The following is an 18350-nucleotide window of genomic DNA, read 5'->3' as shown; positions in this document are numbered from 1 at the left end:
ACAGAAATTACTTTGCGGACCACTAAACAATGATCTGAGGAAAAGACTTGCCAATTGTTACATCTGGAGCGTTGCAATGTATGGTGCGGAGACCTGGACATTGAGGAAGGAAGAGAAAAGCAGATTGGAGGCACTAGAGATGTGGATATGGAGAAGAATGGAAAAAGTGAAATAGGACGACTGAGTAAGGAACGAAGAAGAATTGGAGAAGAAAGAAACATGCTGAGAGTCATCAGAAAGAGAAAACGGAACTGGATTGGACATTGTTTGAGGAAGGACTGTTAATTGAAGGAAGCTATAGAAGGAATGGTGGAGGGAAAAATGGAAAGAAGAAAAAGAAGATATGAAATGCTGGACAATATCAAAGGAGACAAATACTCAGAAATGAAAAGAATGGCTGTGGACAGACAAAAGTGGAAGAGACTTAACCCATGACAATACCTGCAGTAAGGCAGAATACCATTCATACTACTACCTTACTACTAGGTCACCTATATTTCGTATAACAATTATGCGAGCATTGTGGTTGCTTTTGGAGATCGGATTTAACAAGAAATGGGATTTAACAAGAATTTCGAGTAATCTTGTTTTCCACCGTAAACTGTGTCTATCCAGTATAGTTTCTTGTAAGCTTTTCTCCGTTCGATCAGTGTCAGAAGCGTTATGCAACAAACATACATACAGGTGACTCACGTATTATTTGAAGATTTCATGTCTTAACCGATATGATGCAGTCACAGAAATACAGCTACGCGAAATATTAGCTCGCATGAGGTGTGCTTTATCCAACTTTCCGTTATTAAATTTTTGAGAATTAACGTTTGTTGTATAACGCAAAGCAGTGTTCGTTTTATTGGTTAATAGCTACTTTTTGTGGTGACTTCTAAACTGTGGTTCTTCTGAGCTTGATTTCAATAAAATTCCTCTGATAAAATAGGAGACGTTTCGACTAGTACTGTAAGCGGCCTTAATCAGAGTCATCCAGAAGAGTTTTAGTGAACTGCCCTCACCAAAAACTACATTTAATTATTCTTCACTTGTTAACGGATAGTTTAAAGGCGCCCTGTTTAATCGGTTATCGAAATCAGGTACCAGCCGAGATTATCAATTCTCACCTAAATATCTGACGTTACAGACGTTGATGGTGATTGCCTTTTTTGTTTTAAATACTTAGAGTTTATTCCCACCGATAACCAATTTTTATCCGACTCACCTACAATATGGGGTTGCTGGCAGCGATGTTGCGGTTTGTTAAACAGGAACTTTATGACCATTGCATACGAAACATAAAAAGTCAAGTTACATGTTTCAAGCAGCACGTCTTCGTCGTGTTCGATATCGTTGTTGCTTCTTGAGGTAGATATATGCGAATTTGAATCTTATCTTCACTACGGATGAGGGCTTTAAATGCGTCACTTCTGTGTGTTAGTATTTTCCGTACTGAAAAGCTCCGTCCGGACAGGCCTTGTAAGGTCCAACAGTTCCAACCGACAGCCGTGTCATCCTCAGCCGATAGGCATCAGTGGATGGGGATATGGATGGGCATATGGTCAGCACACCGCTCTTCCGGTCGTTGTCAGTTTTCGTGACCAGAGCCGCTACTTGTCAATCAAGTGGCTCCTCACTTTGCTTCACGAGGGATGAGTGCACCCCGCTTGCCAACAGCACGTGGCAGACCCGGATGATTACCTGTCCAACTGCTAGCGAAGCCCGAAAGTGCTTAACTTCGGTGATGTTACCAGTGCGGCAGGGTATTGTCCGTACATAGCTAGGATTTCTTATGTTTTAGTGGGTATATGGTCTAAATATTATTTATGAAATGTAAATATCAGATAGTGAGCTCGTTGTCACATACACAGCCCAAAGGGCTGCAGTTTCTATTGCCCAGCAACGCGGCAGGCACTTCGCGTCGCTGTATGTGCGTGACCAGGCAGCGTCCGGCAGTTTTGCTGTTTCGTAACTGAGTGCAGTGCCGAAGCTCTGTTGTACGAACACGGCCGCGGAGGTTCAGGGGTAATCCAGGGAGGTTCTGAAGCTTGCATTCCCTGACACAAACATTAACTGCAACTGTCGTTTCTTCCCAATGCCAAATGTAAATAAAATTATTTAGTTCCGTAGAATATTACATTTCGTTAAGCAGGTGCTAGTAACTCGCGATATATTTAAAATTATCAATTTTTCGGATGTGAAGAAGCGGGTTTTGTACTTTGTCAGTAATAGCAAACAGCATTCTACCACTTTAACCGTACTTCCTTAGTTTAAGGAGATGCGTTTAACGACTGTCACAGGAAAATGAAGATGCCGCGGAGAACGAAACTAGTTTACCATTCCTCTTCTTCTTTTCTTCTTCTTTTCCTTTTTGACGTTTCTTCTACAGGTTCAGCATTGTTATATGGGCGGAGACATTAGTAGTTGGTGACCAGATGCCCTTCCTGACATCACCATTCCCCCTTCTCCCCGGAATTGTTTGCGTCTAGAGCAGGCGGTTTTCGACATTTTGACAACACTAATTCTTTTTTAAATTTTATTATGACTTCTGTGTTATTAGTTATGATTTAAAATTGAAGTAATCACTGAAAAAATCAAGTTTTTCTCATTTTTAAAAATTTTATCATCCCTCAAAATAAACACGCTGTTCCATAAAAGTACCAAGATTCTTAAAGTGTTCCGTCAGAGGATAAGTTTGGGAACTCCATGTCTAAAGTAATCTGTGTTCAGATGTGAGAATGTTTGCGTACCGTGTATCTCAGGCGGAACGTTAGTACCAGCCCAGTATTTACCTAAGTGGGAAACCGCCTACAAACCACATAAAGGCTGACAGGCTCACCAGCCCTCGCCGTTAATCCGCGAGATGAGATCGATCCGAGGTCATCTCAACTCCTTGCATCCCAAAAGCGGCGCTTTAACGTGCAAGGCTATCTGGGAGGGTCACAACAATTTCTACATGTGAACGTTAAAAAGCTAGGTAATAAGCGAGCTTTTAGTGTTTATAAAAATCCGACAATGAATGGTAACGTGATTCCTGGAGAGTCATGCTATCTACGGGCTTTTGAAAAGTTTTCTTTCAGCAGCTTAGCGTACAGGATTGTCAAGCGTCATAAACAGATGGAATTAAACATTATTAACGAGATAGTGGTTAACAATGGTTGCAAAGTATACTGGTAACACATGTATAAGAATAAGAAGAAAGGAAAGATAGGTCAGGAAAAATTGAAAGGGCTCACTATATCGTATTACGGAAGTTTCGCAGAAAATGGCGAACATTTTTAAGCCTCGCGGCGTCAGACTAATGTTCCATACGAATAATTTAGGGGGTTATAGCCTGAAACACGATGGGAAGATGATGAACAAATTTGAAGGTTCAAAATTGTAAACAATATAGTATATTCAAAAATGTAAACAATAGAGTATACACCCTGTGATGCAAAGATTATTGGACACATTTTCGAACAAAAACAGACAGCTCAAAGTCTCTGTCAGACTGAAGGACTGCGACAAGTCAGGAGTAACTAACCACGAGTACGATGGCGGCCACCCATTAAAGCTAATAAAAGACGAACATAAATTTTGCACATGGAAAATGGAGGAAGAATTCTCAATATGTTGGAAGAATTAGAAAGAGTCATTCGCGAGAAGATATGTTACAATATTCTCAACGTGTAAATTAAACAGAACGAATAAGATTTTTGTAATAATTTTTTTGATATATTTCCATGCAGGTGCAGTATCTTACGCATTCAGTACTTCACTGATATAGCACATACATACAAACATAAATTCTCCGGAAGCAACCGAACTGTGCGTGGCGGACGGTACACTGTACTCCTTCTAGTCTTTTCTTTTTCTATATCACTCGTAGATAGAGCGAGGGAAAACAACTGCCTATATGCCTCTTTATGAGCCCTAATTTTTCGTAACTTCGCGGTCCTTACACGAAATGTATGTTGGCGTCAAGAAAATCGTTAGGCAGTCGGCTTCAAGTGCCGGCTCTCTAATTTTTCTCAACAATGTCTCTCGAAAAGGAGGTCGCCTTCCCTCCAGAGAGTCCCACAATATGCAAGCAATAAGTTTAGAAACGTGGAAAGAGGAGGTGAACAATGGAACGGCACTTGAACTGAACACTGCTGTTGCCGGCAGCTGATGAAGATAACACAACTTGTTGCGTGGTTGCAGCGTATGATGGCGCTCACAAGGACACAAGTGGACGGTTTTATCGTAAGACTAGAACCAATAATCCGATGTGAACAAAAAAATTTTTTTGAGTCATAATTCTTCTGACGGGTTTGATGCAGTTCGCCACGAATTCCTCTCCTGTGCCAGCCTCCTCATCTCATAGCAGCACTTGAAACTTACGTCCTCAATTATTTGCTGGATGTATTGCATTCTCTGCCTTCCTCTGCAGTTTCTACTCTCTACAGCTCCAACAAGTACCATGGACGTCATTCCTTAATGTCTCAACAGATGTTCTGCCATCCTGTCCCTTCTTCTTGTCAGTGTTTTCCACATATACCTTTCCTCTCCGATTCTGCGCGGAACCTGCTCATTCCTTAACTTATCAGTCCACCTAATTTTCAACATTCGTCTGTTGCACCACATCTCAAATGCTTCGATTCTCTTCTGTTTCGGTTTCCCACTGTCCATGCTTCATTACCATGCTGTGCTCCAAGCGTACATTCTCAGAAATTTCTTCCTCAGAGTAAGCCTATGTTTGATACCAGTAGACTTCTCGTGGCCAAGAATGCCTTTTTTGCCAGTGCTAGTCTGCTTTTGATGTCCTCCTTGCTCCGTCCGTCGTTGGTTGTTTTTCTGCCTAGGCAGCAGAATTCCTTCATGTACTTCGAGACCATCAATCCCGATTTTAAATTTCTCGCTGTTCTCATTTCTGCTACTTCTCAGTATTTTCCCTTTCTTCGATTTACTCCCAGTCCATATTCTGTACTCATTAGAGTATTCATTCCATTCAGCAGATCATGTGATTCTTCTTCACTTTCACTCAGGATAGCAATGTAAGAAGCTAATCGTGTCATTGATATCCTTTCACCTTGAATTTTAATTCCACTCCTGAACCTTTTTTTTTTTTTAACATTGTTGTTATAATTTTCAATGTTTCAATCGAATCAGCTGAGTGTCGACAACATGATGATGAAAGCATTGTCTCTCGAAACGTGTAATTATGTTACGTGAAGCACAGTTATAGTGGCTGAATGCTAGCACGGTACAGTGAAGCGAGGATCTGTGATGTGGAGACTCGGCTCGCTGCAGTGGCGACGCTAGAAAGTCGATAAAGGTGAGCGCCGATTCCTGAGACCCGAGTTGATGCAGGGACTGCGGGCGCGCTCCTGGCGACTGGCGGATGGATCGCTGACCTCGACTGCGGCTGGCGGGTTGCGAGTCGCATAGGTGGGACCTGCTGGCAATTAGCAGCCGGCCTCCAGCTGATGAGTTGACTAACGATTTCCTACTTGCTAGTCTGCAAGTGCAGCTCCTGCACTGCCAAGGCAATTAAAACTCGGTCAGCCGCATTCATCATCTAGACGTTCGCTGAATGCTTTAGGCGCCTCCTGCTGGTATATACGGGCTCCTCCACAGACATTATTCGCACATGTATCAATAGGCAATTTTGTAAAAATAATAATAATAATAATAAAAGGGTAGGAAAATAAGGCTTTAACGTTCTGCAGACCAAAATGTAATTAGAGCACGGACTCCACAAGCATGAGGAAAGAAATGGACAGCGTCCTTTTCAAAGGAAGCGTCTAAGCGTTCGCCTTAATCGATTTAGTGAAACGAAGGATAACCTAAACCTGGATGTTTGAACGGTGAGTTGCACCTCACTCCACCCAGATGCGAGTTCAGTGTTCGGTTACTGCAGCATTTCATCCGTTGAGCACTTTCGTGTCGCAGGACCCTTCAAAGTAATCAAGTTAAATACGTAACTGTGATACTGCAGTGCCTGTGAAATTCAGAAATACGATGCAATGTTTTTTCGAACATGTATCCATGTCTGAAGGAACAGGCACCACGGAGGCAACAGCTGTTATGAAATACGAGAAATGCATTCACAGTGTTGTCTTCATCATCGTCATCCCCATCGACACGCAAGTCGTCGAAGTGGCGTCAACTCTGCACCAGGCGACCGGTCTACCCGACCGGAGGCCCTAGCCACACGACATTTCATTTCATTTCAGTTGCGAATATGGACAACCATCAGCTTTATAATGGAACGACGACTGTGAAAATTTGTGCTGGACCGGCAGTCGAACCGTGGTTTTTCGCCTAATGGTAAGGGGCTAGCTCGCGATAAGCGGAAAAAGATGCGGCACAGATTTTCTTTGTCGTTATTCTTGTCCATATTCAGAACTGCTAATACATTTCACTTTATCCGTAGCTGTTGGTGGTTCATAAATATGGGGCACCACCTGGGAAAATAAAAACTATCACTTGCCACAGGCCGGCCTGAGTGGCCGAGCGGTTATAGGCGCTTCAGTCTGGAACCGCGCGAACGCCTCGGTCGTAGGTTCGAATCCTGCCTCGGGCATGGATGTGTGTGGTGTCCTTAGGTTAGTTAGGTTTAAGTAGTTCTAAGTGACTAATGGCCTCCGATGTTAAGTCCCATAGTGCTCAGAGCCATTTGAACCAACTTTCTACAGCTTAGGTAACTTTTATTCCAGACCAGGATACCTTTTATGTATGCATTAGTTAATTTATTTCTGCACATCCCAGCGACGTGTTTTTCTTTTCCATATGTGACCCAAGATCGAAGATCGCACTTACACTTCTGGCGCTGAAACGAAAATTGCGTTAATGTCGAGCGAGAACATTTTAAAATAATAAGCAAAATCCGTCTGAGACTGAACATCTATACTTTCCAGTACGAAAAAGACGATTTTTTTATTACGAAAAAGATAACGCTTGGAATAGTTTCCGCAGAAAATTGCTACTCAATTAACAGATGACAGTATTTGTGTCACATCGCAAAAAAGTTTCTCATTTTGCAGTGGTTCAAAAGAAAAAAAATGTGGGTATGGGTCATGTATCGCACTTTAGTGTCTGTTATAGACGTTCCGTTATAATGTCCCACGTACTCGTCTCTGGCTACCGAGGGAGGAGGGAGAGGGATAAGGCGCCGGAGTCGCACTCGTTCTTCTGTGAGAAAGTGCAACATCTGCAAAGGTGCTTCGCAAGATAGTGCCTGATTCAAAGAAATCTTAAAGCAGAATTCGCCTTCGGTACGCGCGTAGCTGTAATACCCGTTCAGGCATCCAGATTTAGTTTCTCAAATGGCTCTGAGCACTATGGGACTTAACTTCTAAGGTCAGCAGTCGCCTAGAACTTAGAACTACTTAAACCTAACTAACCTAAGGACATCACGGTTCCACACTGTAGCGCCTAGAACCGCTCGGTCACCTCGGCCGGCTTTAGTTTCTCCTCGGTGTCCACAAATTATTAACAGAATGCCGGGGTCCTTACTTTCGAAACGTCACGGCAACTTTCCTGCTCAATTCTTGCTGCTTCTCTAACAATTTTGTCGTCGACGAGACATCCAAGCCTAAACATTTTTTCTTTCCATCTTCGTCTCTAGCTTCGTTTTTCTGGCCAAACTTTTACGGTATTTGTTATCTGACATGGACAGCTTGGAATTATGGCAACACCAACGAAGAACATTCCCCCTTCACCTTATTACATGTGAAATGGAAGAGAACTCTCTTTACTCTCGTGCGTCATCTTAAAACGTAATTGTTACCGCATGCATAATGCTTTGCCTTACGTCAGCAGCATTTCTAAGCCGGTCGTTATACTATGCAACCCAGGCTTACTGGCGACGCTTACGCAATTACCATTCACGGAAATTGCATTACATTGCCGCTAGCCGGTTAAAAATGTTATACTACGGCGAATAAATAGGTAACCGCACGCTACGAGGAAATTCCTCGCTACAACACTGCTATCAAGTAAATTTCCGTGCTGTTGTATAATTGCTAAGCTAATTTAGCGGTTCTTCTTTACTATCGAGGAGAGACAGTATGCGGCAGGACGAACTACTGTTAATATGTCCCTGTTGAACATAATACTTTTTCCCAATGAGACATGAGATCCAGAATGAATTTTCGCTTTGCCCCAGAGCGTGCGCTGATTTGGAACTTACCGGCAAATTAAAACTGTGTGCCGACTTGGGCTCTAACCTATTACTTTTTCTTCTTGAGGCACAACTGTTGTACCAACTGCAAGCACAACGCACGACCCCCCCCCCCCCCCCCCCCAAAGCTTTAGTTCTGCCAGCACCGTCGGTTGAGTACTTGCCCATGAAACCAATAGGTACCACGTTAAAAGTCCCTGTGGGGCAAACATGTTTGTCTGCTAGGTAGTTCCAGATTAATGCACACTCTGCTGCAGAGTGAAGATTCACTGCGGGAACAGTCGCCCAGGCTGTGGCTAAGCCAGGTCTCCACAATATCCCTTCTTGGAGCAGTGCTCTTCCCGCAAGATTTGCAGGAGTAACTTCTGTGAAGTTTGAAAGGCAGACATGAGGTACTACTGGAACTAAATCTGTGAGGTCGGATCGTGAGTCGTGCACGGGTAGCTCAGTTTGTAGGGCACTTGCCCGCTGAAGACAAAAGTGCTAGATTCGAGTCCCCGTCCGGTACACAGTTTTAATCTGCTAGGAGGTGTCGAGACATTAGATGACTGATGACCCTTTCCAAGGAGTTTGACGAAAGAACTGAGGAAGTTCAGCTTTTCGGCGTCTAAATTCATGCCCAGGACAGCGACAGTCAGGTTGCGAGTGGTCAGGTGAGTATGACAGATTCAGAGGAGTCATAATGAGAAACTGTCCGACGTATGTCAATATTTCTCACTTCTTGCTTCTTGTAGTCGAGAATCAACAAAAAGTCGCTTTTATTGTTCATCCTAATCATACAGTAACGCGCCCGGGCCAATGTTGGAATCTTGACACTCCCGTAAGGATAGCAATGCCCTTAAAAATGGGACGTAGGAACACGCATCACGTACCGATCCATAGCTTTAACTTGACGTGGGATCCTACCCACTCCTTAAAAATTGAGCAGGAATATGCCGAGATGCTTTTGGACACCGTGCACAATGGAGACACTGATATAATTCACAAAGGGTATACCCCCGCCCCAATTTACACCCCCGAGGCTGTATTTACTTCAAATTACCCGTTTTTCCCTAAAGGTTGACGAAGCCATAATTTTTTTCTTGGCACACATCAATGCCAACCCACTTTATATAACGTATCTTAATTCTACGAGGAACTTCTTGAACTTTATATCCTAACAAACAGATGGCGTTAGTGGTGCCAAAACAAAATGATCTTTCAAAGGTGTTACTCTTCGGCAGCCGTATTGTGAAGAATCAGAGACACACATTTACTTTGCAGTGATTGTGTAAATGATCAAGCAACACTTTTTCCGTAAAAATGAATAAAATAAAATAATAAGTTGTGATTTAATACTTCATTTGAAATATTTAACATAGAGATATTAAAGCTACAGTAGTAATTAAAGTACTGGTCCTCTTCTGTTCCACAGTTAAGGAGAGCGTTGCTAAACGTGAGCGTGGACGAGCGTCTGTTGAAGATCGTGATCATTCAGGAAGTGTAAAACCATCTACGATATGCAAGGCTACAACAAACGTTCACAGTGCTGAAATAGAAAATTCAAATTGCTTGAGCTCGATAGCCCGTATTGCAACACGTTTTGCAGTTTTTTTTGTTTTTTTGTTTTTTTTTTTTTTTTTTTTTTTTTTTGTACGATAGGGCTGTCCACTTGTCCTCGTGTCTAGTGAAATCTGTCACAATCAACGTTGCTCATTAGTGTTTAGATTTCTATTTTAGCGTTTTTCTGACGTGTCATAACAGTACACGAAAAATGCCAGAAATGAAGCAGTATTTGGAACAATCGGTGACAAAAGGTGAAAGTGAGCTGAGGAAATCAGAAGCAGTTCCGTCTTGAGGAACCGTCGTGGTTTCCGTATCCTACTACACTCCTGGAAATTGAAATAAGAACACCGTGAATTCATTGTCCCAGGAAGAGGAAACTTTATTGACACATTCCTGGGGTCAGATACATCACATGATCACACTGACAGAACCACAGGCACATAGACACAGGCAACAGATCATGCACAACGTCGGCACTAGTACAGTGTATATCCACCTTTCGCAGCAATGCAGGCTGCTATTCTCCCATGGAGACGATCGTAGAGATGCTGGATGTAGTCCTGTGGAACGGCTTGCCATGCCATTTCCACCTGGCGCCTCAGTTGGACCAGCGTTCGTGCTGGACGTGCAGACCGCGTGAGACGACGCTTCATCCAGTCCCAAACATGCTCAATGGGGGACAGATCCGGAGATCTTGCTGGCCAGGGTAGTTGACTTACACCTCCTAGAGCACGTTGGGTAGCACGGGATACATGCGGACGTGCATTGTCCTGTTGGAACAGCAAGTTCCCTTGCCGGTCTAGGAATGGTAGAACGATGGGTTCGATGACGGTTTGGATGTACCGTGCACTATTCAGTGTCCCCTCGACGATCACCAGTGGTGTACGGCCAGTGTAGGAGATCGCTCCCCACACCATGATGCCGGGTGTTGGCCCTGTGTGCCTCGGTCGTATGCAGTCCTGATTGTGGCGCTCACCTGCACGGCGCCAAACACGCATACGACCATCATTGGCACCAAGGCAGAAGCGACTCTCATCGCTGAAAACGACACATCTCCATTCGTCCCTCCATTCACGCCTGTCGCGACACCACTGGAGGCGGGCTGCACGATGTTGGGGCGTGAGCGGAAGACGGCCTAACGGTGTGCGGGACCGTAGCCCAGCTTCATGGAGACGGTTGCGAATGGTCCTCGCCGATACCCCAGGAGCAACAGTGTCCCTAATTTGCTGGGAAGTGGCGGTGCGGTCCCCTACGGCACTGCGTAGGATCCAACGGTCTTGGCGTGCATCCGTGCGTCGCTGCGGTCCGGTCCCAGGTCGACGGGCACGTGCACCTTCCGCCGACCACTGGCGACAACATCGATGTACTGTGGAGACCTCACGCCCCACGTGTTGAGCAATTCGGCGGTACGTCCACCCGGCCTCCCGCATGGCCACTATACGCCCTCGCTCAAAGTCCGTCAACTGCACATACGGTTCACGTCCACGCTGTCGCGGCATGCTACCAGTGTTAAAGACTGCGATGGAGCTCCGTATGCCACGGCAAACTGGCTGACACTGACGGCGGCGGTGCACAAATGCTGCGCAGCTAGCGCCATTCGACGGCCAACACCGCGGTTCCTGGTGTGTCCGCTGTGCCGTGCGTGTGATCATTGCTTGTACAGCCCTCTCGCAGTGTCCGGAGCAAGTATGGTGGGTCTGACACACCGGTGTCAATGTGTTCTTTTTTCCATTTGCAGGAGTGTACTCTCATGATGATGGTGGCAGACTATGTACAAAGAGTAAGAAAAGTAACTGGGAACTGTTATACTTCACTACTGTTCGAAGCTATGTAGGCTAAACGTATAATTATTACAAAGAAGAAACCTCTGCTCTGTGACGATACTCTTCCCTGATATACGTCTCGCATCGCTACCATTAAACTAACAGACTCTTATTCGGATGTGCATCTACCGTATTAGGCGTACTTGGCACCTGTTTTGTTTTCATATCTGGTGACTGGATGGAAGTAGATCGCATGAAAACTGCTAATGTGAAGTAAAACAGAAGATGATTTTCCACCGTTGGATGGATTTTATTGTACTGAGGCAATTAAAAAATTGGAAAATTGTTAAACTAATTGTATTCTGAATTTCAGGGTGGCTGCAATGATAAAAATGTCATTGTTACTGTTGGGTTTTCTTAGTTAGGAATAAACGTTTGGAGGTCTGTCGTGGCACACATTGGTGTTGTTGTGGTCTTCAGTCCGAAGACTTGTTTGATGCAGCTATCCACGGTACTCTATCCTGCGCAAGCCTCTTCATCTCCAAATAACGACTGCGACGTACATCCTTCTGAATCTGCTTACTTTATTCATTTCTTCGCCTCCCTCTACAATTTTTACTCCCCACATTTCCTTCCAGTACTAAGCTGGTGATCCTTTGATGTCTCAGAATGTGTCCTATCAAGCGATCGCTTCTTTAGTCAAGTTGTGCCACAAATTTCTTATCTCCCCAATTATATTCAGTACCTCCTCATTAGTTACGTGATCTGCGCGTTCTTCTGTAGCACCACATTCCAAAAGCTTCTATCTCATCTTGTGTAAAACCGTTTATCGTCCACTTCCATACATAGCTATACTCCACACAAATGTCTTTAGAGGAGACTTACTAATATTTAAATCTATATTCGATGTTAATAAATTTATCTTCTTGAGAAACGTATTTTTTGCCATTGCCAGTCTACATTTTATAGCTTCCCCTGCTTTGGCGTTTATTAGTTATTGTGCTGCCCAAAGAGTAAAATTCATGTACTACTTTAACTGTCTCATTTCCTAATATAATTCCTTCATCACCTCCTGATTTAATGCGATAACATTCCATTATCTTTGTTTTTCGTGTTCATTAGATATCATTCTTTCAAGAGGCAGTCCATTCCGTTCAGCTGCTCTTACAAATCCTATGCTGTCCCTGACATGGGCGGGCAAACCTCGAAGGTTTTAATTCTTCTCTCTGAACTTTTATTCCGCCTCCCAATTTTTATTAGGTTTCCTTTAACACTTGCTCAAGGTACGAATTGAATAATATCGGGGATAGGCTACAACTCTGTCTCACTCCCTTCTCAACCACTGCTTCCCTTTCATGCCCCTCGATTCTTATAACTGCTGTCTGATTTCGCTGCAAGTTATAAGTAGGCTGTTGCTCCTTGTGTTTTATTCCTGGTACCTTCGGAATTTCAAAGAGAGTGTTCCAGTCAACACTGTCAAAAGCTTTATCTAAATATACAAATGCTATAAACAGGGTTTGCCTTTCGCTATCTACCTTCTAAGCTAAGTCATAGCGTTTCTCCGGAATCCAAACTGATATTCCCCATTGACAGCTATTACCAGCTTTTTCATTCTTCTGTAAATAATTCGTGTTAGTTATTTGCAACCGTGACTCATTAAACTGACAGTTCGATAATACTCACACCTGTCAGATCCTGCTTTCTTTGAAATTGGTGAAGGGTACTGAATTTGTTGGTCAGAAGTGCTGGCATTTCTGTGAAGTTCGTTGCCAGTCTCGAACACCCCGGCCGCATGAGAACGAGCAGTTGAGTGGCGGGAGTGGCCATTACGCATGCGCGGCGCCGATGTGAGAGGGGCGTGCACCGCTCGCGGCCCGCCGCTAGGCAGAAGACGGCTGGCAGCGCTGCAATTAGCTCGTGGCCGGACGGAGAAACGCGCGGCTCCGTGGCGACTTGCTGGCGACAGAGTTTCGCGGGCCGCCCCTGTCTGTCAGCTGCCGGTACCTCGTCTCGCAGTGCGTGATTCTGCTACTGAGTAAATTCCACCAATTTTGCTAGTACTCGTCCGTGATCATGTTTAATGTTACTGGTCTGCCGTTCCTTAGAAAGTAAAGAAGTGTAGTTGTATCGTCAACCTGTAGGTTATTTTGAACACAAAAGTTCTGTACTATGTGCGCTTCTATTGGAGCTGATATGCCCTCGATTCCTCCGACCGTTGAATTGGCTTATTTTGTCATTTATAGAGGAACCTAATGTTAACCTAAACTTCGAACCAAGTTGCGGCTTGGAATTTTTCACGTTAACAAATAATTTCAGATGTGAAAGGGGTGATAAGTAGCAGAAAAATCTGAGCAACGACTAAGGTTCGAGTACTAAAGCCGACTAAGGATTCAACCACATAACTCAGGGTTTATAGGTTCATAAAATAGCTGCAATACAATCTAAGTAGGAACAACTTTTGCGGGCCGGTGTGGCCGTGCGGTTCTAGGCGCTTCAGTCCGGAACCGCGTGACCGCTACGGTCGCAGGTTCGAATCCTGCCTCGGGCATGGATGTGTGTGATGTCCTTAGGTTAGTTAGGTTTAATTAGTTCTAAGTTCTAGGCGACTGATGACCTCAGAAGTTAAGTCGCATACTGCTCAGAGCCATTTGAACCATTCTGAACAACTTTTAAATTGTAAAACAACGTGTAAAAAGCACATAAGACGTCTCAGGTATGAAACTAACCATTGGACAACTAGTTAATTCTTAAAACAGGAAAATCATCATCCCAAAATATAATTTATAGAATAAAAAGTCTGCTTCAGTAGCCAGTAACTTCTTAATTTATTGCACGACCGTTTTCGCAGCACAAAACGTCATCTTCAGGTGCCACCAACTGTGAACAAGAAGAGGGGAGCTACTAGCGTACAAATACTATGGAGCTGACATACCAAAATGTAAGCTAAGGTCGTGAAACGTGGTGTAATTATCGGAACATAAAGGTGTGGCGGTTGGGTCAGTCAGTCAGACAATCAGTGAGTCAGTCAGTCATGGGGGGATGAAGCTTTATGCTTCGAAACCGCTCGTGCAATAGATTAAGGAATTACTGGCAACTGAAGCAGTTTTCTTTATTCTGTAAATATGTTCCTCGGTTGTGATGTTCACCTGATCAAATATTTTGTGCAAAAAATATAGAATGTACATACTCCAAGTCATAACAAATAAATAAAAAAGAAACTTAAACCCAGTAAACGAGAACTAACATATTCAAAAATCTGTAACACACACCAATAAAGTAGCTCATTGCAAAACCTGTCTAAATATAAGGAGTAGTTAAAACACACACATACAGTCAGAACAAAATCACCGATCACACTACGCAAGCACACTCCACGGTTGTTAACACTACAAAATCAGAACATAACAAAATGACGAAAAAGTGTATATACAGTTTGTATGCTGGGCTGATAAGTATTTCGAGAGTTGAAAGTAGTAGACTGTCTTCGGTAGCAGTACCACTGTCGCATCGCATCTCAGGAACGTTTATTGAACAAATCGGAAACTGTAATTTAAGCTATGGTCCCTGTAGGAACTGTCACCTCCATTACTTATAAGATTCCATATTTTGTCGGTAGATCATGGCCTTATTTCTTTGTATGACCTATCAAATCCCATGCAAACAGTTCAAACACGTATAAAAATTAGATATTTACGATAAGAGTAATCTTAAGGCAAGAGTGTAAAATGCAATCCATGATTTACGTTCAGGTCGTTGGTTTGAATCCCAATATGTTTTTTGTTCTTTTTCAATTTCATTTGTAAAATATTTCCGATCACGTAATGATTTAGGTCAATTGAAAGATTGAAATGGTACGTAATTTTGCGTCCTGTGTGCTAACATTTTCAAACCTTGATAGATTCATGTAGTTCTACAACATTTCTAACGTTCGGCTCCAATAAATTCCGTTTCCTGTCCTAGACTAGTTCACACTTTTCAAGCAGTACGTTCATTCTCAGGGTTACACTAGGTCTTATTAAAACGATGAAAGAATTAAATTTTAGAAATCGAGTATCAGTAATTGCCTGTTACAGTTTTCATCGTGGGTAAACGGTGCGCATCATGACGTTCATATAAGCTTGCATCGTTTGATCTGTTAGTGAAAAAATAACTAAAAACACCAATAATCCAAACTCTGACATACGAGACGATTTGTAAATCTGTGACAGATAGGGACAAATTAGACTACCCGCATTACTCAGTGTCAGCCGGCCTGCTGACATCTAGGCGATTAGCCTTAAGTTTCTTAACAAACTGTAAACAGACGCGATGGTCAATGTTTGCAAATGAAATCATAAGCAGATGGATGTAAAATTATACAACAGAAACAGTCTTACCTTCATAGAGACTGAAAACGATACACAGTGCGAAATCCACAGGCGGGAAGCCAAGATCGAAAATGATTCCTGCAATAGTTTGTTAGGGTACCGCTACAAATTACTTCTAAGTGTGGGGAAGGAAAGGGATCCCAACAGTAACTAGAATTCGTTCCCTATTGGAGAAAGAGCGGCTATATTTGTGACCTGGGAACAAAGCTACAACCGCGTCAGGGAAATACGGCTTCATTACTTCATTACCAAAATATAAAAAGAGAAACATATGAGAATCAGCGCGCAAACAATGTCGGTTTGTCTCTTAGTCATCAGAGAAACAATACAGCATGAATTTGTTCCCTATTTCCAAATGATAAAGCAACTGCATGACGCACTTCCGAAAAAAAAAATCTCTATTGCGGCGTTCAGAGTGTTGGCTCCTCCACTGCGATGGCCGCAAAACGTTGGTCTCATGAAACTTCTGGCAAAAAAAAAAAAAAAAAAAAAAAAAGACAACGGTTTGGCAAACATTCTATTCACTGCATCTGGCGCTATCTGTTCCTTCGGAAACGAAGCTAAAAGGGAAGTGTTTTCAGGACAAAGAGATGGTGAAACAAATTGGCGCGTCATAGTGGTACCTATCGACACTTGAGAAAATTTGTATATTGGAGAAAGCCATGTAAGATCAGTATACAGATCACTTTTGCAACGGTTAGGATGATAGTATTTGACTAATTATAAGACAATAGCAAATAAACTACCGTTCTTGGAACGTTGCGCATGTGGATGGTATGGCTAGAACAGTGAATGTACAATAAAATATACGCTCTATAATCAATTTACCTGTTTGTTGTTGCGGATAGGAGCGGCAGCAAATCAAAGACTGATAAAAGAGTAGAGTCGAATTAAGTCGAGGGATGCTGAGGGAAGTAGATTACGAAACGAAACGCTAGATTTTGTAGACAAGTTTTGTTATTTGGACAGCGAAATAACTACGTCGGCAGAAATAAAGAGTACATAAAATGCAGACCGGCAATAGCAAGGAAAGTTTCTCGGAAAAAAGTTAACATCGAAGATTTAGGAAGACTTATCTGGAAGTACGTGTCTGGAGTGTAGCGTTATATGGGAATGAAATGTGGACAATATACGTTAACAGACATAAAGACAATAGCAACTTTTGAAACCTGGTGATACAGAAGTGCGCTGAAGATATTATGGGTAGCTTGAGAAGCTAATGAAGAGGTACTGAACCGAACTCGCGAACAAAGAGCGTTGTGATGCGAGAAGACTAAAAAAGGTGATCAACCAAGCAATAATGTGGAGGGCTAATAGTTGTAAAAGGAGGCAAGCAAGCAGATTCACACGGACACTGCGTGCTGTAGCTATTTTTATATGGAAAGAACTGCGCAAGATAGATGAAAGTGGAGAGCTGCATTAAATCAGTCTCCAGAATGCTGACTACTACAACGGTTACTAAGCGACTGCTGTTGTGTCCTTAAATATGCCCTTACAGTGTTACAAGGTTCATGTGGGCAATCAGAGTAGGAGCCGACAGCGAACGTGAAAGATACGTAATGATGCGGCCTAGCAAGTTCCACTAATGACTCACCTCCACTTACAGAAGCACCCTAGTGAAGGTGGCCGGAAGAGACGGACGAGAACGGAGTCCAAAGCTGCCAGCTGACAGTCAGGCCCGACAAGGCAGGGCGAGGCGGGCGACCGCGACAGGCGAGAGGAAGAGCGGCCTGCGTGTGGGCGGCTGCGGCTGCGGCCGCGGCGGTCGCGGCACTGCGCGCTATCAACAGCACAAGGCACAGCGCAGCTGGGCTGCTCCGCCTTCCCTCGAATTCGAGCCTGCACTGCCAGCCACAACCAGCGGACCAGCGCATTACGTGTCAGCACGCGTCACCACAAACCACGGAACGCACAGTTACATCGTGAGGGACACGTGCCCAGGGTATGTCTGCGTTCGCAATGTCGTGACTTAACTTCCACGGTTAATACGCATCAAAGAGAGAAGAACCCATGACTCACGTCAGTCCTAGCGAGCCGGAATTAGTCATAACATTATGTACCTAATCGACGGTGCACGATATGCCCCCGTGACGAAAGTAGTAAAATTTTAGTGATAGAACTCGTCTACAGACATGCATAAAATGTCGTTGGCTCAACGAGCTGGTAAGCAAAAGAAGGAAAAGGTGGTGGCTAACAGTTAGTGATGACCTCTGCTCTCCGAAGATAAATGTAACACATTAAGTAATGTAAAACATTTTTTTTCTCGGCGTAATTTGTTGTTAGACATCGTGGTATATTCCCACTTCAGACCTTACAGTATTATGAAGCTCCGATACGTGGCGGCGCTATACCTAGCTTTCAAAAGGGCTCCTGTAACTCAGGTGCGTTCGAAGCAGAGAGCTGTCACTGAGTTTCTTTCAGCGTCAAATCAGAGCATCACAGATATTTGCAGAATGTCTACGGAGGCGTGGAAGTGAACAAAAGCAAGGTGAGTCATTGGACGAGGCGTCTGTCATCATCGCAACGAGGTCGCGCAGA

At 43.6% G+C, this 18350-nt stretch overlaps 1 protein-coding gene across 2 annotated transcripts in view; it reads right to left on the bottom strand.

Annotated features, from left to right (window-relative positions):
* LOC126162478 (ATP-binding cassette sub-family C member 4-like) overlaps positions 1-18350 on the bottom strand; it is a 290715-nt gene that overhangs the window by 144409 nt on the left and 127956 nt on the right. The window contains exon 1 of one of the 2 annotated variants that reach the window (XM_049919020.1): positions 17407-17540. The exons of the other annotated variant lie outside the window; for it this stretch is intronic. The gene's annotated coding sequence lies outside the window, so the exon portion shown is untranslated. Of the gene's footprint in view, positions 1-17406; positions 17541-18350 lie in introns of those variants that run through there. 2 annotated transcript variants of the gene reach the window in all.

The sequence above is a fragment of the Schistocerca cancellata genome, chromosome 2, assembly GCF_023864275.1.
Source record: "Schistocerca cancellata isolate TAMUIC-IGC-003103 chromosome 2, iqSchCanc2.1, whole genome shotgun sequence".
Taxonomy (NCBI): domain Eukaryota; kingdom Metazoa; phylum Arthropoda; class Insecta; order Orthoptera; family Acrididae; genus Schistocerca; species Schistocerca cancellata.
The sequence above is the reverse complement of the archived record's forward strand: the minus strand, read 5'-3'. Positions and strand labels throughout refer to the sequence as shown.